The sequence below is a fragment of the Notamacropus eugenii genome, chromosome 5, assembly GCF_028372415.1.
Source record: "Notamacropus eugenii isolate mMacEug1 chromosome 5, mMacEug1.pri_v2, whole genome shotgun sequence".
Lineage (NCBI taxonomy): Eukaryota > Metazoa > Chordata > Mammalia > Diprotodontia > Macropodidae > Notamacropus > Notamacropus eugenii.
The window spans coordinates 240,975,798-241,003,487 of NC_092876.1; the positions used below are offsets into that span (position 1 = coordinate 240,975,798).

The 27,690-nt window shown below is 36.1% G+C and overlaps 1 protein-coding gene across 3 annotated transcripts in view; it reads right to left on the minus strand.

The window, feature by feature from the left end:
• The window catches only part of PDE11A (phosphodiesterase 11A), a 571,707-nt gene that overhangs the window by 369,080 nt on the left and 174,937 nt on the right, over positions 1-27,690 (minus strand). Inside the window, exon 2 of one of the 3 annotated variants that reach the window (XM_072612427.1) lies at positions 10,615-10,673. The exons of the other annotated variants lie outside the window; for them this stretch is intronic. The gene's annotated coding sequence lies outside the window, so the exon portion shown is untranslated. The remainder of the gene's footprint in view (positions 1-10,614; positions 10,674-27,690) is intronic. 3 annotated transcript variants of the gene reach the window in all.

Below are 27,690 nucleotides of genomic sequence, written 5' to 3' on the forward strand. Positions count from 1 at the left end.
GTTCTGATGTCTTAACATGTTTTGAATTTAATTTGAGGCCATTTAAATTCAAAATAAGATCCTTTTTTGTGAAAATCCAAAAAAAAAAAAGTTAATTTCTTTTGTGTGGAAATGCAGCAGGGGAGTAATAGCTAATACCAAATATGCAAACTCCTCTTAACTGAGTTTGGACTGGATAGACATTCATTTCTCTGTGATCTAACAACTGATTGATCATGGGCCAGTACAAACTGTCAGATCATGTTGTCAGAGGTTGGTATAACCATGAATGCAAAATCATGCACCACAGGAAAAGAACATATGTCTCTCCTTTCAACTGCTCCCAATGTATCAGCCCAAATAGCCATGATTACTGCCAGGAGAGAATGTGTACCATGACTCTGTAGCCAGCATAAATTATAAATACAAGAAAACCGAATTGAAGTTGACATAATAAACATTTATTAAATATTTCATAGGTGCAAGGTGCTGTGCTGGGCATACAAAGATGAATTAATACACAAACTATTAAAAAGTTTACAGCGAAAAGTAACACTGTGCAGAAGCTAAAACACTTGATTCAGGTCCAGGAAGAGGTGGGCTCAAATCTCATCTCTGACACTCAATTGCTGTGTGACCCTGGGCAATTTATTTAACTTCTCTGAGCTTTCTTATTCATGAAATAGGGATAACACCCATCACAGTGCCGCGGTGAGGTTCAAATGAGGGAAAGGACATAAAGTGCTTTGCAAAATTTAAAGAGCTATTATACTTACAACATGAACACAAATAAGTTTAAGGCTCAAAGTGAGAAATCAAAGGGAGAGGTTCAGATAATGAGTTTTGAGGCATTTGAAAAGGAAGAGATCACTTTCATCTGGGGGCATCAGGAAAGATTTCAAATAAAAATCAGCTTCAGTCTCTTCATTTCCTGCCTATTTTTCTGTGAAGCTTCCTTATCATTGCAGTTCTGCTTTCTTTTCCTCTACTTATCTTTTTCAAAAAGGATATGACTTACTCTTGCTCTATCTTGCTGACATCTTATTGCAAAAAGAATTTTTAAATTATGAAATATTTGCTCAATATTGGCAAGAGTTATAACAATTCATACCGATCATTCTTAATTTAAGTTTTCAGTTCAATCTTAATTCATTGTAATCAACATTCAATCAACAATCAAAGACCAATCCAGGTTGTATCAAAGGAGTTTGATAACTTTCTATATGAAACCAGCATAATTACCCCAGAATTTTTTAAAAACTAGATAAGTGTTCCCATAACACTATTTAATAAACAGTCAAAAGTCACACTTCAGTGACAGCAATAATCATGTCTTCATCATTAAAAATCATTCCAATCTGCTAGAGGCTTCTATGAGCAATTATTTGGACACTTAAAATCCAAATAACTGAGGTGGAAGCAACTTTGGATAGTATTTGGTCCTGCTGAGGCTCCCCAAAGTAGTGATTTTACAAGTGTCAAAAAACTGGATAGTGACAAAACATAGGTTTCATGGCTTCCAAACCAAAACTCTTATAAAATAATTTAAATGCAATTATATTTTCTTCATTGACTCTACAGAATATCCTGTGTTTTTGCTAAATGTCTAAATGAGTCACAGAGGCTTGCTCTCCTTTGCCCTATAAATATGGATATTCCTTGAAACAACTATAAATCAGTTGTCATAATAATTGGTGAGAGCTTGGTCTAATGTACAGAGGACCAACATTACTTAGAGTCAAAAAGGTCTATGTTCAAGTCCCAACTCTAACACATTTTAGCTATGTGAGTGATCATAGAAGCGTCACCACCTTTCAGAGGCTTGTAACAGAAATTCTATAAGGCTATAAATTACCAACCAATTGTTGATCTGACGTTTCACACCAGAAAACAATGATACATTGACCCTATAGGATTCCCCAGATTAATGAAATTTTTAGGTCTGAACCATATAATAACAATTACCATTCTACTAAGCACAATTACCAAACATCTAAGCACCCGATGTTTCTATTTCTTAGCCAAGAAAAGAAGCTACAGGCTTTCCTCTCTGAACTATGGACCTGTTCCCCCCTAAAAAAGTATATAAAGCAGATTTTTATAAATCAAATCTCATTTTCCCTTTGACCATATAATAACTTCAAAGATGCTTTCATCTGTACTCCTAATTGGTCCTCAATGGCTTCAAAGAGTTTAACTTCAGCTTTCCTTCTTTCCCAATCTGTGTCAAGTAGCTAATAGTCTTAAAGGGATAATGCTTCAAGAGAATTACTAGTTAATGTAATCCTAAAATGATTTCTATTGGTACTGGGTATTTCATGCCCTGATTAAACTGGGGCATCCTGATATTACTATGCAATAATTGTGGATAAAATCCACTAGGTGGCATTATAAACAGTGGGCTATTGATGTTCTTTGGAAACTAGAATTTATTGTACAAAATGATAGCGTTTGTATGGTCTTGGTTAAAATTAGAGAACTCAGAAGCCATGAAGCAAAAATGTAGGTGGGATCTCCCCCAACTCCTTTATAGAGGTTGGGGAGCAGGGTCTACAGAGGTAGGATATCTCATATATCATCTGATTTTTTTCAATATTTTGTTCAGTTTTGCTAATTGTTCTTTAAAAAAAATTATAACAGATGGCTCTCTAAAAGGACAAGGGAAACAGGGAAATTTAGGTAATACAGTCAGTCCACAAATATTTATTAAGTGCCAACTATGTGTTAGGCACCATGCTAAGCTCTGAGGATACAAAGAAAGGTAAATGACAGTCATTGTTCTTGAGGGCTCATAGTCTGATGGAAGAGACAATCGGGAACAACTATGTTCAAACAACCTACCCACGATAATTTATTTTTAAAAACAAGAAGAAAGAAAGTATACGGAGGAAAACATTCAAGAAATAGAAAGTGCAACCAAGTGCTTAGCAAACTTTAGAAAGAAATTACTCTGAACCCTTCATGCTGTTCAGTGGGAAAATTGACATAAACCAAACTGTTCTCATTTGAAGAGGCAAAAAAGAGCTTTCCCAGGAGGGCCAGGTTTTCCATTGCATACATATTGGAATTTGTGGCACCCATGAATGCATGGCTGAAAAGCAAGAAGGGCAGAGGACTGGAGAAATTGTTCCCTGGATACCTGTATAACAAAGACCTCTGCAGGCCTCAAGGCTGAGGAATCTGATTGTTTCAGTCAGCTAAGCAGAACAGCTGACCCTCAGTGCTTACCAAGAGACCTTCCAAATGAAGCCTTCTGAAGCTGGCAAAAACTGAAAAGGCAGAGTCTCATTGGAAGTGAGAAAGGGGAAAAAGAAACTGATTCAAAACAAATGACTAGAATTTTCCTATAATTTATTAGAACTTGCATCCTGTGCCATACACCTTGGTGCAGCACTGTATCAATTAAAATATAGACCACTGATAGTACCGTGTTGGGAGGGTTAGGACTTGGGACAAGCAATTCTCAATTACTTCAACTTTTTTTGGCCTCAGTTTCCTCATCTGTAAATGAAGAGATGAGGGGTTCTTAATCTATGCTTTTTTATTTCATTGACCTTTTGTCAGTGTGATGAAGTTTATGAACTCCTCAGAATAATGTTTTTAAATTCATAAGCTAAAATATGCAGAATTAAAAAAGGAAACCAATTATACTGAAATCATTATTTTTTTCAAACAACAACAACAACAATGGATACCGGGTTTAAAAGAAGGGTAAGGAATAAATGTTTATTTATTCAGTACATATTATGAGCCAGGCCTAGGCTAAGTGCTTTACAAATATTACTCATCTGAATCAAGGTTGGGAACCCCAGGACTAACCAATTTCTGGTCTCTTCCAGCCCTGTTATGTCTGATCCTGTGATTCTTTTTTTTTTTTAAATGAAAGATTCATTCCAAAAGCACTCTGAAAAATGGTTGGAGAAAAAGGCCAGTTTCAGAATAGCTTTTGGCTTGGAGGAATAGGGGGATTTTTTTAAGGTGCATAGAAAGTTAATAATAAAATTAAATTGAAAAGAAATGGAGGAAGGGGGAACAAACAATTGGAGTAGCTCTAGAGAAATATCTTAAATAATTAAGTACTTAAAACAATTGACAGTTTACAACTGTGATTAACCAGTTATTAGATCAACATAATTGTTATGGGGTGATCAAAATAAATTTAATATTGTACATGTTCATTACTGAATGATACGGTATAATAAGGAGTTGCAGTGGAGACAGAAGAATGGTAAATAGAATTTAAAGGAGCACATAACCAAAAACAAGAGGCAATATGGAAGAGTGAATACACAGCTGCCCTTTGAACCAGAAAAACCTGAGTTCAAGGCCCATGTCTGACACATATTGCCTGGCATTGAGCCTGGACAAGTCATTCAATTTCAGAGAATTCTAAGTCACCCCCTTTGACTACAGGTTGTGGAGTTGCCAATGTGAATTGGAAAAGGGAGTTTCTTCACTGGAGAGCACCCCATATCAATGAAATCACAGGACTCATCCCCAGTCCTCTATAATAAAAAAGGACATTTTTGGATGAGAAAACTTAAGAAGGATGAGAAAGGAAAGTGGAAGAGGGACAAGAAAGGGAGGGTTAGTTGCTGCAGCCTTGTTAGGTGCAAATTATAAGTTGGAGAGTCAAAATGTAGTGATTCTCAAAGCATCATAATGTAATTAGCAATTTTGCATAGTGTTGTATTGACTTCAGTTAAAGAAAAAAGATGAAATTTTAAAAATTGTATTTCCTTCAGGATTTAGCCAAGAGTGGTAAAAGACAAATCAAATGTGACTGTTAAAATTTAGAATATAAATTGATAGCATTCCTCTAATGTAAAAGTAATGTCAAGTAAAAGAGTGTGTGCTTGTCCAGAAGACCATGCCATCAGAGAAGTGGTGACATGACTTACACTTGACTTTGTTTTGAGTGAGGGAGGGCTGTTCAGGTCACCAACTTCACTTTTCCTTCAGAGCCATCTGAATCCAGTGACCAGATATTCATCTGGAGATGATCCAGGAAGAAGTGATTGGGGTTAAGTGACTTGCTCAAGGTCACACAGCTAGTGAGTGTCAAGTGTCTGAGGTGAGATTTGAACTCAGATCCTTCTGACTCCTGCACTGGTGCTCTATCCACTGCACCACCATCCTCTTCCCCAAAGTAAAAGAGTGGGTTAAAAACAAAAACCAAATCTAGCAATATGTTCTCTGCTAGAAGACATATCTAATTTCAAAAGATTTATAAGAAATTTCAATGGAAAATGTGGACTAAAATTTGTCATACTAGCTCAAGAAAATCTGGAGTTGCATTAATAGTATCTGAATTCAAAACAGAAAAAGTTAAAAGTGAAACAAGAAAGTTGCATTATGCTCAAAGTCTACAGGTAGCAAAGGTGCAGCACTAGGCCTGGAATCAGGAAGACTTGAGTTCAAATTCAGCCTCAGACGCTATCTGTGTGACCCTGGGCAAGTCACCGTACTCTGTTTGCCCCAGTTTCCTCATCTGTAAAATGAGCTGGAGAAGGATATAGTGAACCAATACAGTATCTTTGCTAATAAAACCCCAAATGGGGTCATGAAGAGTTGGACATGACTGAAAAATGACAAAACAACAACAAAGTTTATGTGTATAAAGTGATCGTATTGATTCTAAATGTTTATGTACAAGATCACTTAGGAGCTAAATTTATTTATTTATCTTTTTGGGAGAGGCAATTAAGGTTAAGTGACTTGCCCAGGGTCACACTGCTAGTGTCTGAGGCAGATTTGAACTCTCATTTCCCTGATTCCAGGGCCACTGTTCTATCCACTACACTACCTAGCTGCCCCAGGAGCTAAATTTATAAAGAAAAAGCTAATAATTTGTAAGAAGAAAATGATAGTAGGAGATTGCAACAGCTGGTTGGCTGAATATGAATAAATCAAGCATAATATGAAATAAGAAATTGCAGACTAGAACAAAATGTTGAAAGATGACTTTGAAGGACATATAGAGATAGGTTGATGGAAATGCAGTAAATGTACTTGTTAAAAAATATATGTGGAACATTTACAAATACTGATCACAGATAAGACAAAGTAAGTTTTACAAAGTAGAAAGCTAAACACAAACATTTATGGATCACAAATTAAGAAGTAAACAATGGAAATAAGATTAAATATTCAGGTCCACATGTATGTTTGAAAATGATTCATTGTCCAGTGCCTGGGTAAAAGAACAAATTATAGACACAATAAAACAGTATTTGGGGGGAAAAATGCCTAGAGCAAATTTCATTATTGGGGATCTAGCCAAAGCAGAGGCAAAATACATAGCCTTTAATATCAATATTTAGAGTTCATTTCCTCCCCTTGAGGGAGAAATTTAAGTTGGCATTTAAAGAAATTAATAAAATAAAAAGTAATATATACAAAAAAGCAAAATATAAAACAAGAGTAAAAGTGAATAAAATGGAAGATAAAAGAATTGAATTGATAAAATCCAGGGTTGTATTTTAAAACTAATAAGAAAACAATGAGCAACTTGATCACAGGATCATAGATTTAGAATGGGAAAAAACAGACTTTGCTCCTTATTTTACAGAAGAGGAAATTAAGGCCAAGAGAAAAAAAATGACTTTTTGTCCAGTCTTAGGCAGTTTTTCTGGCCTCTACCATGTTGCCCCTCATATCAAATAAATTATTTCAAAATGTATGAAAATTACATTCTATCTATACTCAAAGATGGCCTTGATTCACAGATCTCCCTGTTTCATACCTCACTTGATAGAGATTATTAGAGTTTGAACAAAGGAAGGAGAGACGGGGAATATTTTGCTCTTTCAATCATATCCAACTCTTCATGACCTTATTTAAGGTTTTCTTGGCAAAGATACTAGAGAATTCAGTTTACCATTTCCTTCTCCAACTTACTTTACAGATGAAGATTCTGAAGTAAGCAGGATTAAGTGACTTGCTCAGGATTGCACAGATAGTAAGTGTCTGAGGCTTAACCTGAACTCAGGATTTCCTGATTATAAGCTTGGCCCTCTATCAACTGCTCCACCTAACTGCCCTAAAGCATTTATATAGCACCTGCTATGTTCTGGATGCTGTGCTTTACAAATATTATTTCTTTTGACCCCCCCACAACAATCCTAGTATGAAAATTCTATTGTTTTTATCTTCGTTATTTTATAGTTGAGGAAACTGAGACAAATAAAAGGTAAGTGACTTGCACAGTGTCACACAGCCAAGATCAAATCTGGTGTAAGGCTGGATTTAAACTCAAATCTTCCTAACTCCAGTTCTACCCACTATGCCACCTAACTCTCTGTGATTAGTTACATATGTGATTACATCTACCAAGGAGTCTTGTATGATATTAAAGTATTCATGGAAAACATCTTTTTGAAGGGGAAACTTCAAGGCTGTGTTTCACTCTACTAAGTCAAATGATTTTTTTCTTGGGGGGAGGAGCCAAGATGGCAGAGTAAAAGCAGGGATTTCCTAGAGCTCTGCCCCCAAACCCAGTCAAATACCTGTAAAAATGACTCCAAACAAATTCTGGTCTGGATCTGGGAGCCAAGATGGCAGAGTGATTGTTAACTGCTATTGCCTTCCCCTTGAAGACCTTGACAAGGCCAGAGAATATCTCCTTGGGAAAAACCCTAGAACAGTGGGAGCAGCAGAAGGGGTAAGCAGTCTCTTAGCCCGTGAGGCTAGGAAAATAGCTAAGGAGGGTCCCTCTTACTGTGGCTAAAGGGGACCAGTGCAGGACCAGAGCTGTCTTAGATAGCCCCATCTCTGCAAACTGGGAGAAGATCCTGAGCCCCAGGGGGTGAAACCTGCAACCGCCAACACCAGGACCGCAGGTATGCCTCAGCACCCCAGGGAAATCAGGAATACACTAGCACAGACGGGATCACCAAATGCTGAGATTGCCTATGCTCTAGCTCAGCAGAGGAGACCTTCTGTGGCCAGACCACCCCTCCCCCACACTTAACGAACTAGCTCCAGGGTAACTGCGGGGAAACCCAAAAAGACCTCACCTAGCCTCTACTTTCCAACACCAGCCAGCTCAATATCAGGTAAGCTGCAGCATTTTAGCTTCTAGCTGAAAGAACCACAGATCACAACACACAAAACCTTAAGTTTTAGGCACAAGAACTATAGGACAGAGCCCCCTGTTCCCCAGATGCAGATCTACTTTAAAAGCCAGGAAAAGGGTGATTATCATGAGTAAGAAGCAAAGCAGAAAAGAAAAGATCATAGAATCTTTCTATGGGGACAAGGACTGAAACACAAATACCAAAGAGGTCAGCATTGAGATTGTACTCCCATCTGAAACTTCAGAAGGGAATATGAACTGGTCTGAAATAAAAGGAGTCTTCTTGGAAGAACTCAGGGAGGATTTCAAAAAAACAAATTAGAGAAATGAAGAAAAATTGACCAATGACTTTAAAAATATGAAAAAAAGAAATCACGGAAGAATTTAAAAGGATAATTGGATAAATGTAAAACAAAGTACAAAACCTAACTGAAGAAAATAACTCCTTAAAAGGAACAATTGGATAGATAGAAAAGGACATGCAAAAGTTAATTGAAGAAAACAATTTGATAAAAATTAGAATCAGGCAAGTAGAAGCTAATGAATCTATGAGACATCAAGAATCAGTCAAACAGAATGTAAAGAATGAAAAGATAGAAGAAAATGTAAACTATCTAATTGGAAAAACAACTAACCTGGAAAATAGATCCAGGAGAGAAAATGTAAGAATTATTCATCTACCAGAAAGCCATGATGAAAAAAAGAGCCTGGACAATATCATCCAAGAAATAATCATCAAGGAAAATTGCCCAGAAGTCCTAGATCCAGAGGGTAAAATTGTCATCAAAAAAATCCACTGTTCACCTCCTGAAAGGAATTCCAAACTAAAAACACCAAGGAATATCGTTGCCAAATTCCAGAACTATCAAGTGAAGGAGAAAATGCTGCAAACAGCCAGAAAGAAACAATTCAAATATTGAGGAGCTACAGTCAGGATCACACAGGACCTTGCAGCTTCTACATTAAAAGATCAAAGGAATTGGAATATGATATTCCATAAGGCAAAGGATCTGGGACTACAACCAAGGATTAATTACCCAGCAAAGTTGAGCATAATATTTCAGGCAAGGAGATGAACATTCAATGAAATAAGGGATTTCCAGACCTTCCTGATGAAAAGACCAGAACTCAATAGAAAATTCTATCTTCAAATGAAGGTCTGAAGACATGCATAAAAAGGTAAACCGGGGGAAAAAAAACTTGTTACTCAATATGGGCAAACTGTTTACATCCTTATAAGGGAAGATGATACTTGTTAATCTTGAGAATTATATTTTTATTATGATATATAAAAGGAATATACATAGATAGAGGGAGTGGGTGATAATTTAAGGGTGTGAAGGTAATGTAATGGGAGATGTGAAAAAGAGGAGGCAGAAAAAAATAAATTACATCACAGGAAGAGGCACAAAAATATATTACAGTAGAGGGAAAGAGGGGAGGGAGAGAAACATTGTAAAGTACTCTCATCTGATTGGATTCAAGGAGGAAACAACAAACTCAGTTAGGTATAGAAATGGAACTAGCTATCTAGGCAGTAGGAGGGTAAGGGGGAAAGAAAAGGGAGGGGAGGCTAAAAGGGAGAGAAGAAAGTAAGGGAAAGGGGGATTAAAAGGGAGGGGGGATGAAAGAAGGGAGGGAAGACTGAGGGAGGTGGTGGTCAAAAATTAAAACTCTGTTGTGGAGGGGGAGAAGGGAGAACTAAAAGCATAAACAAGGGGAAAGGGGATGGAGGGAAAGACACAGGTAGTAATCATAACTGTGAATGTGAATGGGATGAACTCTCCCATAAAACAAAGATGGATAGCAGGGTAGATTAAAAACCACAATCCAACAATATGTTGTTTACAAGAAACACATTTGAAATGGGAGCATACACACAGGGTAAAGATAAAAGGTTGGAGCATAATATTTCGTGCTTTAGCTGATATAAAAAAAGGAGGAGTAGCAATCCCAATCTCACTCAAAGCAAAAACAGAACTATATCTGATCAAAAGAGATAAGGAAGGAAACTCTATCCTGCTAAAAGGTACCATAGACAATGAAGCAATTTCATTACTAAACATATATACTCCAAGTGGTATAGTGTCCAGATTCTTAGAGAAGAAGTGAAGGGAGTTACAGGAAGAAATAGAAAGCAAAACTATACTAGTGGGTGATCTCAACCTCCCCATCTCTGAACTTGATAAATCTAACCTCAAAATAAATAAGAAAGAAGTTAAGGAGGTGAATAAAACTCTGGAAAAGGTAAATATGATATATCTCTGGAAAAAAATGAGTGGGGATAGAAAGGAATATACTTTTTTCTCAGCAGTATATGTTACATATTCAAAAATTGATCATAAAAATCTCACAATCCAGTGCAGAAAGGCAGAGATAGTCAATGCATCCTTCTCAGATCATAATGCAATAAAAAGTATATGTAATCAAAGGCCAGGAAATATAAATCAAAAACTAATTGGAAACTAAACAATCTAATCCTAAAGAATGAGTGGGTTAAGCAACAAATTATAGAAACAATTAACAACTTCATTCAAGACAACAATGAGACAACCTACCAAATCTTATGAGAAACTGCAAAAGCCGTTCTTAGGGGAAGTTTTGTATCTTTGAATGCCTACATGAATAAAAGAGAAAGATCAATGAATTGGGTATGCAGCTGAAAAAGCTAGAAAAAGAACAAATTGAAAATCCTCAAATAAATACCAAATTAGAAATACTGAAAACCAAAGGAGATATTAATAAAATTGAAATTAAGAAAACTATTGAACTAATAAATAAAACTGAGTTGGTTTTATTAAAAAACCAATAAAACTGATAAACCTTTGGTCAATTTGATTTAAAAAAAGAAGAAGACCAAATTACCAATATTAAAAATGAAAAGGGTAAACTAACTTCCAATGAGGAGGAAATTAAAACAATAATTAGAAATTACTTTGCCCAACTGTATGTCCATAAATTCAACAATCTAAATGACATGGATGATTATTTTAAAAAATAATTTCCCAGATTAACAGAAGAGGAGGTTGAATAATCACATCTCAGAAAAGGAAATTGAGCAAGCCATCAATGAACTCCCTAGGAAAAATTCTTCAGGGCCAGATGGATTTTCAAATAAATTCTATCAAACATTTAACTTTTGGGGGAAATTATCGAAGAAGGAGTCCTACAAATTCTTTTTATGATACAAATATGATTCTGATGTCTATACTAGGAAGAGCCAAAACAGAGAAAGAAAATTATAGACCAATTTCTCTAATGAATATAGATGCAAAAATTTTAAACAAGATATTAGCAAAAAAAAATACAGCAACTTATCATGAGAATAATACATTGTGATCAGGTAGGATTTATACCAGGAATGCAGGGCTGGTTCAATATTAGAAAAACTATTAGCATTATTGGTCATATCAACAACATGAACAGAAACCACATGATTATCTCAACAGAGGCAGAAAAACTTTAGACAAAATACAACACCCATTCTTATTGAAAACACTGGGAAGCATAGGAATAAATGGAACTTTCGATAAAATAATAAGCAGTATCTACCTAAAACAACCAGCAAGCATTATATCCAACGGGGACAAGTTAGAGGCATTTCTAGTAAGATCAGGGGTTAAACAAGGATGTCCATTATCACCACTGTTATTCAATATGGTATTAGAAATGCTAGCTATAACAATTAGAGAAGAAAAAGAAATTGAAGGAATTGGAACGGTCAAAGAAGAAACTAAGCTATCACTCTTTGCAGATGATATGATAATATACTTAGAAAATCCCAGAGAATCAAGTAAAACACTATGTGATATAATAAACAACTTTGGCAAAGTTGCAGATTACAAAATAAATCCATATAAATCATCTGCATTTCTACATAATACTAACAAAGCCCAACAGAAGAGATAGAAAGAGAAATCCCATTTAAAATTATGGTAGACGCTATAAAATATCTGGGAGTCTACCTGCCAATACAAACCCAGGGACTATATGAACACAATTATAAAACACTTTTCGCACAAATAAGTCAGATCTAAGTAGGTGGTAAAACATCAGTTGCTCGTGGGTAGGCTGAGGTAATATAATAAAAATGAAAATTCTATCTAAATTAATTTATTCAGTGCCATACCAATCAAATTATCAGATAATTGTTTTCTAAAATTAGAAAAAACAATATCAAAATTCATCTGGAAGAACAAAAGTTTCAAAATATCAAGGGAACTAATAAAAAGAAATGCTAAGGAAGGTGGCCTAGCCATACCAGATCTCAAATTGTATCATATAGCAGCAATCATCAAAACCACTTGGTACTGGCTAAGAAACAGAGGGGTAGGCCATTAACAGTAGTTAATGAATATAGCAATCGACTGTTTGATAAACCCAAGAACCCCAGTTTCTGGGATAAGAACTCACTGTTTGACAAAAATTGCTGGAAAAACTGGATAACAGTGTGGCATAAACTGGGCATAGATCAATGCCTGACATTGTACACAAGAATAAAGTCCAAATGGGTACATGATCTAGGTATAAAGATTAATACTATAAACAAATTAGGGGAGCAAGGAATAGTGTATTTCTCAGATATAAGGAGAATAGAGAAATTTATGACCTAACAAGAGATAGAGAAGATTATGAAGTGCAAAATGGATAATTATGATTACATTAAATTGAAAATTTTTGCACAAACAAACCAATGCAACCAAGATTAGGAGGGAAGCAGAAAACTGGGAAAGAATTTTTACAACTAGTGGCTGTGATAAAGGTCTCATTTCTAAAATATATAGAGAACTGAGTCAAATGTGCAGGAATACAAGTGATTCTCTAACTGATAAATGGTCAAAGGATATGAACAGGGAATTTTCAGAGGAAGAAATTAAAGCTATTTATAATCATATGAAAAAATGTTCTAATCACTATTGATTAGAGAGATGAAAACCAAAACAACTCTGAGGTACCACATCATACCTATCAGACTGGCTAACATGACAAAACAGGAAGATGATAAATGTTAGAGAAGATGTGGGAGAGTTGGAATACTAATTCATTATTGGTGGAGTGGTGAGCTGATCCAACCATTCTGGAGAGCAATTTGGAACTATACCCAAAGGGCTACAAAAATGTGCATACCCTTTGACCCAGCAATATCACTTCTGGGACTCTATGACAAAGAGATCATAAAAATGGGAAAGAGGCCCATATGTACAAAAATATTTATAGCGGCTCTCTATGGTGACCAAAAACTGGAAATCAAGGGGATGCCCATCCCCCAAAAAAGTATGCATATGGGTATGTAGTATCTGATATTTTCTTAGTAGATTTTTATGGGTTAATAATATCATATTTAGAATTTTCTATTGTTTTGAAATCTTTCCCTCTTTATTCTTTTTTGAAATGAGTACATTTAAAATCATGTATATTTCAATACAGGTTTCTTTTTGTGTATGGATTCATGTCCAGCTTGTCTTCCTGACCCCAGTTTCTTAAAAATGCCATTTCCCCTTCCTCATATAGAATATCTAGTAATAAAATGCTAGAGCCTAAAAATGCTGCTTCAACTGTCATTAATGATCAAATTTGCCTCTATTTGCTGTCTTCCTCGTAGCTCAAATCAATTCAACAAGGACTTATTAAGCACCTACCATTTGCAAGGCACTGTTCTAGCTACTAGAAATTCAAAATCAAAACAATCCCTCTCCTTTAGAAGACTGCAATTTGCTGAGGATGATTCCAGGGACATCATAAACATAAATAAATCATAAACATCATAAAGGTAATCTGAGGATAGAAGTAAAATTATCGACCTGAAGGATCTTGGCATATAGTTAGCATTTAAAAGCTTCATTTATTCATTCATCAATCATCAAAGAGAAGAACCACTTCTTCTTCAGAGACTGGAGTAAAGTTTTACCTACAAATCCCCTTGGAATGATTTGTCTTTGTTGGGTCTGATGCCAAGCTTTCTGCAGACTCATTTTCTCTACCATATTTTGATCAACTCTTCTCTTATGTCATGTTTTGCATATGAGGCTGTATTTTAAACTAGAATTGTCTTCTGTTGCCAAATTTCTCCAGCTGGGAAAAAAAAATGTTTGCTGAGTAGTGTGCAGGCCTCCCTGTTGAGATATCAGTTAAACTTCAAAAAGAAATACTGGTAATTATAGTCAACATCTTTACTTTTATCAATTTCCAATTGTGATAGTTTATTTAAAAATTCAAATGAGAGTTATTGTAATTACATCAGATGTTTTCTCATCTTGAGTTCTCACCTCCTCTCTGCTGTGCTACCACTATCACTGCATAAGGCAGAGGAAGTAACAAGAAAAATGTTATTCTGAATCTAATTTCCCCTAACAGTGAGAAACTGGTTTCTGGGGATGGAAATCATGAGTACCTTGTGAAAAAGTAAGTACTCCAGCCTAGAGGTGAGATGGAGAGGAAACCAGGTACAATCTGACTTGCCCCTTTGATTTGGGAAAACAAATTTCAAAGGATTCAGAGGAAAGATAATTAAGATATTAAGGATTCAAATGCTACAGAGGAAGTCAGGTTAAGAAGTGTGGAAAAGATCAAGAATTCTGAAGACACAAAGCAAAACAACTCCAAAGGGGAGGAAAAACATGGCATGTCTGAAGAGACTGATGTGATTTCACAGGGAACACACCAACTTAAATTTTAAAAGGAAACATACAAATGATGGAAACAAGCCTGACTAACAGAAGTTGAATATATGTGGATAACACGGTCCTATGAAAATAGTGTGAGAAATGCTAAAGCTCCAATTTAACTGAAGTTGGCAAGGAAAGATTAAAAAAACACACAGATATGAAAGGATTTTTAAAAATTATATTGAGAGGAAAAGGAGGATTGAAGAAGAGGTAAGACCTTGGTTTGGAAGGACCAATGCTAACTAAAAACAGAGGGAAGGTTGAGAGGCTTGTTGTGCTTCTATCTTCCCAGCCAAGGAGAATAACTGTTGAATTATATGGAGGTGATACCCAAGGTAAGTAAGGAGATAGAAAGAGAGCACCTAATTTTCCTTGGTTAATTTAAGGCACCTGGCACAAAGATGGGCTACATCTTTGAAAGAACTATAAAGGATGTGATGTTTGAAAGATCATGAAAGACAAGAATTGCCACAAGATTTTGTGGGGGAAAGTAAATATTGCCTCAATAAAAACTTTTTTTAAAAGGAAGGTAACAGAAGTTATAAAGTGTGCAAGTCAGCTCCACTTTTATTTTTGGAAAATTCTAGAATGTACCTCTAAAAAAGATGGTTAGTGAACATACAATAATAATGGTAATTTTCTGTTATAATCAGTATTATTACTATAATCCACATTCATCTGGCACTTTATGGCTTGCAAAGTACTTTACAAATAGTACCTTTTTCTAATAACTCTGGAGGTAAGTATTCTTATTTTTACTCTAGAGATAAAGAAACTGAGGCAAATAGATGCCAAACCATTTGCTTAAGGTTACATAACTGGTAAGTATCAAAGGTTGCATTTGAACTCATACCTTCCTGACTTAGATGAAAGAAGTCATGTTTACAAAAAGGGAAAATGTCAAATGTTGGGATGACCAGATCTCTGATACAGTCCAACTATTTTAGGAAGCAATTTGGAACTCTGTCCAAAAGTTATTAAACTGGGCATAACCTTTGACTTAGTCATACCACTACAAGACTTACAAAATAATAATAGTTACAATAATAAAGCATAATTAACATTTCTATAGCACTTACTGTGTTCCAGACACGGTGCTAAGCAGTTTATAGTTATTATCTCCTTTGATCCTCACAACAACACTGAGAGGTAGATGCTATTATTACCCCTATTTTACAGATGAAGAAACTGAGGCAAACAGAGGTTAAGTGCCTTGCTCAGAGTTATCCCAATAGTAAGTATCTGAACTTGGATTTGAACCATGTCTTCCTGACTCTAACATGTGTGCTCTACATTACCACCTAGCTGCCCCAAAAAGATAAAAGAAATGGGGAAAGGAACTATATTACAAAAAATATTCATAGCAATTTTTTTTGTAGTATCAAAGAAGTGAAAGTTAAAGAGATGCTCATCAATTGCTTATGAATACTACACAAATTATGATATGTGAAATTAATGAAATACTCTTGCAATGTTATAAATGATGAAAGGGATAGTTTTAAAGGATCCTGGGAAGGTTTGTACGAACTGATGCAGAGTAAAGTAAGTAAAATCAGGACAGTAGTTTTTACAAGAGCAGCAACAATATCTCTAGGGGCTCTGATGATGAAGCATTGTACCCACCTCCAGAAAAACGTGATGGACTCAGAGTGTAGAATAAGACATATTTTTTGCACATGGTCAACATGGGGATTTGTTTTGCTTGGCAATACAAATTTTTACAAAGGTTTTGTCAGGTCCCCCCCCCCCCCAGCCCAATGGGTGTATATGGATGGAGATGTGAGAGAGAAAAAAAATAGATTTTTTTCATTAAGAAAATGAATTTTTTAAAAAACAGGTCATGTAAGGCTAACTTCATTGCCATTTTTATGGCAATTATTATTATTATTATTATTATTATTAAACTAGTAGATAGGGGAATGCTGTAGATATAATTTACTCTGATTTTAGCAAAGCTCTTGATATAGTGTCACATACTATTCTTATGAAGATGGAGAAGTGTGGAATAGATGATTATCCAATTAGACAGAATCCGACCTGGGCGGAGAAGCAGACTAAGCATTTGCTGATAGTTCAATGTCAGAGTGAGAGGAAGTCACCAGAGCTTTGTGCTTCACTATATATGGTTTCATATTTTTATCAACGACAGGTATGGAGACATAGATGGCATGCTCATTTCCTTTGCAGATGACACAAAGATGGGAGGGTCACAAAATATGCTGGATGATAGAACTGGGATCTTTAAAAGATCTTGATTGATTACAGCATGGCACTGGATCCAAGAAAAAGAATTCCAATAAAGATCTTATAGGGTATAAAAGTTAGCTTCACAAGTACAAATTGGAAGGGACATGGTTAGACAATGTTTTTTCTGAAAAAAGATCTGAGGGCTTTAGTGGACTACAGGAGAATACAAGTCATCAGGGTGATGTAACAGTCAGAAAGACTTATTCATTCTTGGACTGCATTAAAAGGAACACAGCTTCCAGTAATGTGGAGGTGATAGTCTCCATGTCATCAGATCTCATTTGGAAGAGTATGTCATTTTGAGTACCACAGTGTTTTAACAAAAGTATTGACAAGCTGGAGAATGTCCAGCAGTGAACAACCACTCAGGATGCTAAGGAGTTTTGAATCCATATCATTTGAGAATTGCTTGAAGGAACTAGGAACTTAGTCTGGAGAAGACTGAAGAGGGACAGGATACCATCAGTGAATCAGTGCACATGAAACATGCACTAATGTCTTTTACAAAATTCTCTTCTCTTCTTTCCTTGAGTTTTCATTGCCTCCTTATTTTTATTCAACACCACTCAATTGTATACAAGGTTACTATTGCCCCCCTAGATCCTTCCAGTGCTGCCCCAAGAGCTGATATTATCCACTGGGAACCTCTGCATTATATAACTTTTCAGAATAATGAGTTCCAACTGTTTCTTAAGCCCTATGAGAAACAGAGCTTCTCTGGGTTGGTCCTTAAACCATCTCCTTTCAACTTCACTTGCTTCCCTCAGATTTAGTATTCCAGAATCTGATAAACAACTTCAGATCCACCTAAGCCACACTTTTTAGGATTTTATTAATTTCTCCTTTATTCTCTGTCAGATGCGATTGAAAATGTACTTCAACTTACCTCCAAAAGTTCCCCAATTTCATCAATGTAAGTATTCTCTGTATTAATATAGACTGAAACCTCTTCAGTTGCTATCATTAAAGAAAATCCGTTCTAGGATTGTAGACTCAGAGAGATCATCAAGTCCGATCTCTTCATTTTACAGATGAGGAAATGAGACAAAGAAAGGCTAAGATCATACATCTAGTAAATGTATGAGGTGGAAATAAACCCTATTCTTCCTGACTCCAAGTCTAGCATTCTATGACTCCTTCTTCCCAACATCCACTCAACTAAGAATTTTGCCTCATATTTTACTAAAAGAAAAAAAAAATGAGGTAATTCACTTGGAGCTCAATCTTTTCCCCTTCTCTTTATTTCATATCAGTCAGATGAAGTCTGCCACTATCTCTTCTTTCACCCCTGTCTCATATGACAAGTGTGTCTTCTCCTTACAAGGCTAACTCCTCAACTTATACAATTGATCCTATTCAATGTTATCTTTTCCTCACTTTCTCACTTATCTTCAGCTTATCCATGTATACCTGTTCCCATATCTCTTTGGTCTTTTGTGGCTAAACTTCTTGAGAAGGCTATCTACAATAGGTGCCTCCACTTAGATTCTTTCCACCATCTCCTTGAATCTCTACCATGAGGCTTCTGACCTCATCATTCTACTGAAACTGCTCTCTCCAAAGTTACCAATGATCTCTGAATTGCCAAATCAATGGCTTTTTCTCAGTCCTCATTCTTCCTAACCTCTCTGCAGCCTTTGACACTATATGTACTGCTTAGTAACTTTATGTGTATAATTTCAAATTGCTTTCTAGAATGAGTGTACTCATGCACACAGGTCTACCAAAAATACATCAATGTGCATGTTTTCCCACAGGGAAAAATAATAACACAGTGGCTGTGTTCTACTGGCACATCCCTCAGGATTCCAATATCCTCTCCATTTTAAGATAGGACATTGGCACATATGTGATATGTTCCAATAGAGATAAAGGTGATGAAAAAGGATGATTAATATTTTATTCTTTGTTATGGATGGTCTTCCATTCATTATATTAATAATCCTTGTCTTAATTGTCTCCAGTTCCATGGTTTGTTTGTTTTTCCTTAAGTTTCAATAACCAGAATCATATATAGTAGGCAAATATATCTGTGCCATGGTTTCATACCACACAGGGATTATAATTTCTGTGGAATGAAAACCCCATATTGATTCTACTTGCAAAATTTGAAAGCAAGCATTTCTGAAAACATAGAAAAATACCCTCACCTACTGTCTTCATTCAAACTCCATGTAAGAATGATGAACTTTTACTAGGTTCACTCACTAGGTGATTTGTTTGGTTTGAACTAGTGATTTCCTAAGAGGTTCTCAAAACCTATCATTCAATTTATAGCCATAGAAAGCCCCACAGCACCAATCCCAATGGGACATACATTGAATAATAAGAACTGCTGTATGAACAATTTACTTTGCTTCAGGAAAGATAAACAATTCACAGGAGAAATGAAAAGCTGTTTTCTGAAAGTGTATCAGTTCTTGATGTTGTTATGAGGATAGCTATTAGGCACTGAACAAATGAATGAAGTACAGAAAAATACTCTTCTTAGACTGAATCATTCAATTATGCCTAGGAAATGGTCACAAATGAAGAAGGGAATTAAGGTTTCTCTTCTCTGAAAAATAAAAATAATTTTTTCTGACTATAAAAAAAAGGTATTTACACTATGTCTATGTTAGGTAAAAAAAATCTATGGTATCTAAGGGCATTATAAACTATTATTATTATGAATTAATTGTTCCATTCATTCCTTATAAAGTATGTCCCTCTATTCAGAGATTCCCAAACTGAGTGATACTGGCCCCTGGGAGACACTAGAATGATGGGGGGTGGGGTGGGTGATAGTAACTTTGGGTACAACTGAGAGGCATTGAATAAAAAATAAGGGGTTGGTGGAAACATAAAGAAAGAAGAGAAGAACATTTTGAAAAATCATTAGTACATGTTTCATCTATTATGTAACAGAGTTACATAAGTTATATGAATTATAGTGACGACATTATTTTCCAAATAGACAAACAAAATGCAAGTTATAATTGATCAGAGGTCAAGTCCACTGACAGGTCTTAATAAGCAAGTGTTGGTAGGCAAGTCTGTGATGCATTGTTACATTGGCAGGAAGTCCAGCATGCATAGGCAGGAATATGTGGATGTAATTTTGAAATTTCCCTGTGATCTTAAATACCAGGAGCCTGCATGCCCCTTGCCTCACAAGAAAGGCACAACATGAAGTAACACCAAACACTAGACCAGTCATATCATATCTAATCTAAAAGTCATATCAGTCTCTAATATTTCAAGATACTTTTATTTCTTACATCCTTGAATTTCAGGGAAAAAAGAGGTGAGAACCTTTCACTATCCAACGAATTTATCTTTGATATACTTACCCAAGATATTTTTCCTAAAATTCACCTTCTCCCCAAATTTCCTATCTAATTGCCTTAGACATAATCCATGCCTAATGACTTTGAATCTCTTTCTTCCAGAGGAATGTTGATTTTCAGAAATTGTTGCACTTTTTGATGTCAAAACCTTTTCATCTTGTCATGTTCTGAAGGATTCTGGTCAATTTTTCTATACCTTAATCTTATGCAGTATTGTGCTCTCCAGAAAACGATTCTGTCCACATCTCTTTCTAGCCCTGGATTTATGGCTTTTCAACTCTATTCATCAGACTCTGACAGGTCCAGCTACTGAGGGACAGGAGGAGGAAAGGGAGGGAGAAAGTGTGTCTTAATTCTTCATTACCTAATGCAGTCCTACTAAAATTAGAGAAGCACCAGGATAGAACAAGAAAAGACTTGTAATTTCATTTTCTTACTATTTTTAATAACTGATAAATATGAAAATTTTTGTTTATTATTATCACCTATGCTTAGTATTCCTTTTTGTCTTCTTCCTTGTTCTTTCACACCTGTCAGATTGGCTAATATGAAAGAAATGAAAAATGACAAATATTGGAGGGGATGTATGAAAATTAAAATATTAATGTATTATTGGTGAAGTTGCATACTGATTCAAACATTCTGGATCTATGCCCAAAGGGCTATAACACCATGCATACCCTTTGATCAAGCAATACCACTACTAGGTCTGCATCCCAAAGAGACAGAAAACAAAAAGGAAAAGGACTATGCACAAAAAGTTTATTGCAGCTCTTTTAATGGTGGCAAAGAATTAGAAATTGAGGGGATGGCCATTACTTGGGGAATGACTGAGGAAGTTGTATATGATTGTGATAGAATACTATTGTGCTTTAAGAAATGATGAGCAGGATGCTCCCAGAAAAACATAGAAAGACTTACATGAACTAATGCAAAGTGAAATGAGCAAAACCCTTGGCAAACAGTGTGTGATGATCTACTATGAATAACTTAACTATTCTCAGCAATACAAAGATCCAAGACAATTCTGTAGGACTTACGATGAAAGGTGCTACCACCTTCAGAGAAAGAACTGTTTGAGTGTGAATGCAGAGCAAAGATGCTTTTCTTTAGATTTTTATTTTTCTTGGGGTTTTTTTGCTTGTGTTTTCTTTCACAGAATGACATATAGAAATGTGTTTTGCATAACTACACACATGTAACATGTCAAATTGCTTGCCTTCTCAATGAGGGGGAAGAGGAAAGGGAGAGAGAATTTGGAACTGAAAATCTGAAAACAATGTTAAAATTGTTTTTATATGTAGTTGGGAAAAATAAAATACTAAATAAGATTTTAAAAAAAGAAGCACAGAGTCAAGATTCCAACCCAAGTTCTCTGACTCTGAGAACAGTATTCTTTCTGCTGCCCAGCACTACGCGCTTGTCCTTTGTATAATAAAACTATTGATATTTTATTGTCTCCTGCTGTACATTGATCATACAGTGAATCACGATGACCTTGAAAGATCATCTTGTTCAGTCCTCTGCCTCTGGGCAGCTGTAACATGATGAAATCATCCAAGAAGGATGACTATCTCTTCTTTACTAAAGAATATCCAATGAAAGTTTATAAAGTTTACTTCTTAATAAAGAGTTGATTCTCCTACCTCACTCCCTGACATAAGCTCAAAGTGCATGAAACACAATGATTTTTAAAAATAACCATCAGATAGAAAAATCATTATTCTTTTCTAGTAGATAACCAAATAAAAACAAGGTAACACAATGGACAGACAGCTGGCCTCAGAAGCAGGAAGAACTGTATTCAAGACTTGCCTCTAACATATTGGTTGTGTTACTCTAGGCACTTCATTTACCCTTTCAGTATCCCCAGGCCATTCATTAATTTTCTAGATTGTAGAAGAGTTGCAAACATTCATTGGTAAAAGGTGCTTCCTCTCTTAAAGTTTCCTACACCAATGAAATTATTTTTTGTTGTTGTTCAATCATTTTCAGTCTTGTCCAACTCTTTCTGACTCCACTTGAGGTTTTCTTGGCAAACATAATGGAGTGGCTTACCATTTTTTTCTCCAACCCATTTTATAGATAAGGAAACTGAGTCAGAGTTAAGTGACTTTCCGAGGACCACAGAGTTACTAAGTGTCCGATGCCAGATTTGAACTCGGGAACATGAGTATTCCTGACTCCAGGCGCAGCATTCTATCAACTGTGCTACCTAGTTGTTCAATGAAATTATAGGTTGAACCAAAAATAAATTATGAAGGGACCCAAAACTTTATCATACAAGTATTAATTGAAGGTCACCAGTCTCACTTCTCCTCCAGAGCCATTTGAATCCAGTGCCCAGATACTCATCAGGATGATCAGAGATGACCAAGGATGAGGCAATTAGGGTTAAGTGACTTGCCCAAGGTCACACAGCTAGTGAGTGTCAAGTGTCTGAGGTGAGAGTTGAACTCAGGTCCTCCTGACTCCTGCACTGGTGCTCTATCCACTGCACCACCTAGCTGCCCCAAAGGATTTAGTAACGTTTAGCCAAGAGAAGAAAAAATTGCTATCTTTAAGTATTTAAAGGTATGCAATATAGAAAAAAAATTATAGTTTTTACATTCTTTCCTACAGGGTAGAATTAAGAACAATAAGTAGATAAGATGAGGACAATTTCATCTTGATATAAAGAAAAACTTCCTCATAATTAGAGTTGGCCGAATGTAGCATGGGTTGAATTCTTTACACTGAATTACACATTGCTAAAATTCATCAAGCCAAAGCTGAATGACTATTCGTCATGAAAATAGTAGAGGAATTCTTGTTTGAGGACAGATTGACTATGTGATCTCAAGTGATCCCTTCTAATTCTGATGTAAGTGAATGAATGAATGAATAAGCATCTATTGCCTCAGGTAGTCCCTGATGAGAAGACAAATATAAAAACACAAATCCTTGTCCTCAAGGAGCTTAAATTCTAATAAAAGATGACATAAATATAGGAGTGGTAACCAGTGAAGAGACTTTTAGTCTGGGAAGTCATGGGGATAGTGAGTTGATTCATAGGTGGCCAATTGACAGACCCTTTCCAAGAGTAATGATAGAATTTTTATTTCAATGACGGGAATGGAAAGCTAGAGAAGATGAGGCAGGGACTTGTGTTGACAGGGCAGATGGCAAGTCCATCTGGGTGGATAACTTGATGGAAAGTGAAGTATGACTCTCTGGTCTACTAAGCATCAAGGGCTAAGAGAATCTGTACTCATTTACCAATCAAGACAGCTCAGTCCCACGGTGGGTGGTCCAAAACCTGTATGGATTAACTGACTTGGCACATGTTTTTTGGAGCTGTGTAGGTGGGTATTTCCAGGTGGGTAGAGGTAGAGCAGATGGTAGACTGAGCAAGATGACCCAGGAGAACAGCTGGGTGGCATGTGAAGCATGGCCTAATTTGGCACCTGCTAGATAGATATAGATTCTATGACAAACCAAATCATTTGTAGAGAACAGTATAACTTCTGTCACAAATACCTGTCATTTAGAGTCCTTTTAGCAGGAGATATATTTAAATGGAAATGTTTTCTTAAAAGACAAGCTAGAATTAGAGGAGAGAAGGCAAAAAAAGAGAACATGACTAAAAACTACGAGACCTGGGCTCTCACTGAAGTTATGACATTAATTTTTATGTGACCTATGGCAGGTAAATGAAACTCTCTCAACCTCAGTTTTTTCAACTACAAAGTGAGATGTGAAGTTCAAATAAAATAACTGATGTCAAAGTACTACTCAAATGGATGGTGGTATCATTCCCAAAGAGCACCTGGGTAGAGCAGTAGATAGAGCCTGAGGACTGGAGTGAGGAAGACTCATCTTCTTGAGTTCAAATCCAGCCTCATACACTTACTACCTGTATGACTTTGGGAAGTCTCTCAAATTGTTTGCCTCAATTTCCTCATCTGTAAAATGAACTGGAGAAGGAAATGGCAAACTACTGTAGTATCTTTGCCAAGAAAACCTTGAATACAGTCACAAAGAGTTGGACACGACTAAAATGCCTGAACAACAATAATAACAAGCATTAAACAGTAAATAAATTATTTAGACACTTATAAGGTTCACTATAGTGCTAACTTTCTCTCTTCATGAGAAAGAAGAGCAATCCAAAATTATTTCAACTTCTCATTTCAGGCTTAAAAACTCACTGACCATTGAAAGCACTGCCTAGAGAAAAGTTCAGTGAGAATGAGCTTTAGAAGTACCAGCAAAAAATCATGACAAAAGAAATTGATTTTAGTATTAAAGGCAATGAAAGCTGACCACTCCTTCTTGTCCCATTCTCACAAATTGTCCAGGTTTCATTTAAGAAGAAATTCTGTAGGAGGGAAAGGAAGAAAGGGAGATGGGGAGAAGGGGAGTGAGAGATAGATAAAGAGACAGGACAGAAAGAACACATAAAGGATACCAGAGAGGGAAAAAAGAAATAAAAAGAGACATAAAGCAAGAAGAAGATTGATTTTGAATACAAATAATACCAGAAAGAGACATAAAGAACAAATAAAATAAACACAAAGAAGGAGGGGAAGGGAGAAGGAGAGGTAAGGGGTGAAGACAGACACGGAGACTGATACATAGAGACAAAAAAAAAGGGACAGAGACTTAGGGAAACTTTGAACGCAAAAAGTACCAAATTTCCAGGAAGCAGAATAACCGTCCTATTAAACCTTCCCAAATGGCTAGATGTATATAATCATTCGATGCTATTAAACTCTGGGTGACACCTTTGAAGAAAAGGGATTGATTTCCCGTGTTCAATGAACCACAGTCATTCATTAGATGATCCCTCCGCTGGAACTTCTTCTGCCAAATATCAAATACTCCCCAAACAAGCTAAAGCTGGTACCAACCTCCTGATGGAGTCAATTAATTCTAGTAAGGAATCATTTTCCATCCTCTCTAGTGAGAGAATTCTGTTATTACATTTTAGTTTCATTTAAACCACTTTTCAAGAACTGTGTCTAATAGACCTTCAGAGCATCCCTGGGCAGCTCTAAGTTACATAATCTCATTTTTCAAAACTGCTCATTACTTTCTCCCCTCTCGCAGTAGGCTTTCACTTCAGGTTGTGCACTCCCTTGGGTAGCCTTTCTGCTTGCTTTAGTAATATAGTGATTCCTGCTTTGGGAATTTTTTTTTCTTGCTTTCAAATGGAAGGTATACTATATGATGGGGGCAGCGGAAGGAAACAACCAAATGGCCCTTTTCTTATGATCGCGGACACTAATCAATGGAATCACAATGTGCTAGTCCACATTGGCTAATCCTGCTAAGATATTCCCTAGAATGTACATGAAGAAATGAAAGAGAATGAGCAAAAGTAATAGTAGTACTTTTGTTGTTTAAATAGAAAAGGAGAAAGAAAGGTAAAAAGCCAAAGTATTTTTAAGGCAACACTTTTTAAAATACATCACATATTTATCTTGTCCATCCACCAGGGTTTCTCTAATGGGCAAAGTGAAAAATTACAGTGAAGTTACATAAAGAAAACATGAATTAAGCATGGAAAATCCTAAGTAGACTGCAAGAGATTTAACACTCCATGTTATAGGAAATTCTCTAGACCATATCTATTCGGTCATAGATAGGTTGCAACCTATTTTGCTGAAGGGAGTCACCATACTGGAAATTCCCTACGCTGCTGAAATTTCATATCCTTTGCCTATTGTAATAAAATGACAGAAATATCAAGAAAGTCCTGTTGTCCTTCCTGGTTTTGCCATCTGAAAAGATAAGCTGCTAACTGAGTCAAACAAGTACATGCACATATGTTCTCTTAGTCTGTCACTGTTGCTCTCATTGTTGCTCTCTCTCTCTCTCCCCCCACAAATGAAAGAAAAAGAATAGCTGTTATTCACATAACACCTTAACATTTATAGAACACTTTATATACATTATCCCATTGGAACTTCTCAATAACCTAGTGGAGTTGTTAGAATGCTAAAGGTATTATCCCACTTTACAGAAGGCAAGTATTAAAGGACTTGCCCAGGGTCAAGGAATGACTCAGCAACCACAGTGGGATCCCAACCCAGGCTTTTCTGACTTAGTATTTCAGAAGGAGACAAGGACAATGGAGAAGGTCAAAGACACTTCAAAATGTGGAATTTTACTGACCTCTATTTCTTTCACCTAAACAAAATGAGAGAAAAAAACCTTTAAAATGCTAAATTGAATCTTCCAGCATGCCAAATGGCAACCCTTCAATTTTATCCACTTGTTTCCAAGCCAGAAATATATTTAAACCACTCAAGAAACATGATACTCTACCTTAATTTTTTAAATCTTGTATTTAAAAAAAATCATTCATGACTTTGGCTTCATTTGTCATGTAATCAAATAAATTATTATTATTATTTAGCCATAGTCTGTCTCATCAAACAAATGTTTTCATTCATTTCTCACTTGTAATTCTAGCTCATTCCATTGAGAATAAGCCTCAGGTGGAGACAACAGTTTGGCGGGGTCAACAAGGTTTTCCAAGTAGCATCAGAGTAATTTCACATTTTTAAAAGAGGCTTGACAGCTGGAATGTTGTCACTCATGGAAAGTGTTAGCTCCAGCTAATGTCCACATTGCCTCCAGGTCAATGTCACCCTTACTATTTTGTAAATTTCCCGGATCTCTAGTCAGACCCATTCAACTGTACTTGTGCTATGATTAGATGTTTACATGAGAACACAGCAGCAGATGTTTGAGATAGAAGCATTTGGACATTCCTCATGCTGCAAGTCGAACCAAGATCTAAGATGACCACAAGGGAGAAACACTTAGCACAAAAAAATAAAGAGACCCTGGTCAAACTCATCATACACCAATCACAGGAGCTAAGGTTGATGAAACAGCTTATATTTGTGTAGTATTTTAAGATCTGCAAAGTTCAAATCCTGCCTCAAATATTTACTATCTGTGTGATCTCGGACAAATCACTTAATCTTTCTGGGTCTCAATTTCCTTCTCTGTAAATGAAGGAGTTGGGTTTGGTGGCTTCTAAGGTCTTTTCCAATTCTAAATCTTATGATCTTAAGTGTTTTACAAATATGATTTCATCTGATCCACAAAACCCTTTGAGGTAAATGCTAATAAGACTTATTTGATTGCTAGGGAAACTGAGGCATAGATAGACTGATTTGCCCAGGCTTATACAGTTACTGTTAGAGGCATTACATCCACCTAAATTAGACTGATTCCATGTCCAGAAGTGTATCAATTGTTCCATGCTATCTTTGTTGTAAGGGCTTTCATTTTCTTTTGATTTCTCATTGGGTTACAGGGACAGGGGAAGGTATAAAGATATGAGAACAGAAAATAGATGCTTATAGGGATTAGAGCCAAGATGGTGGAGTAGAAG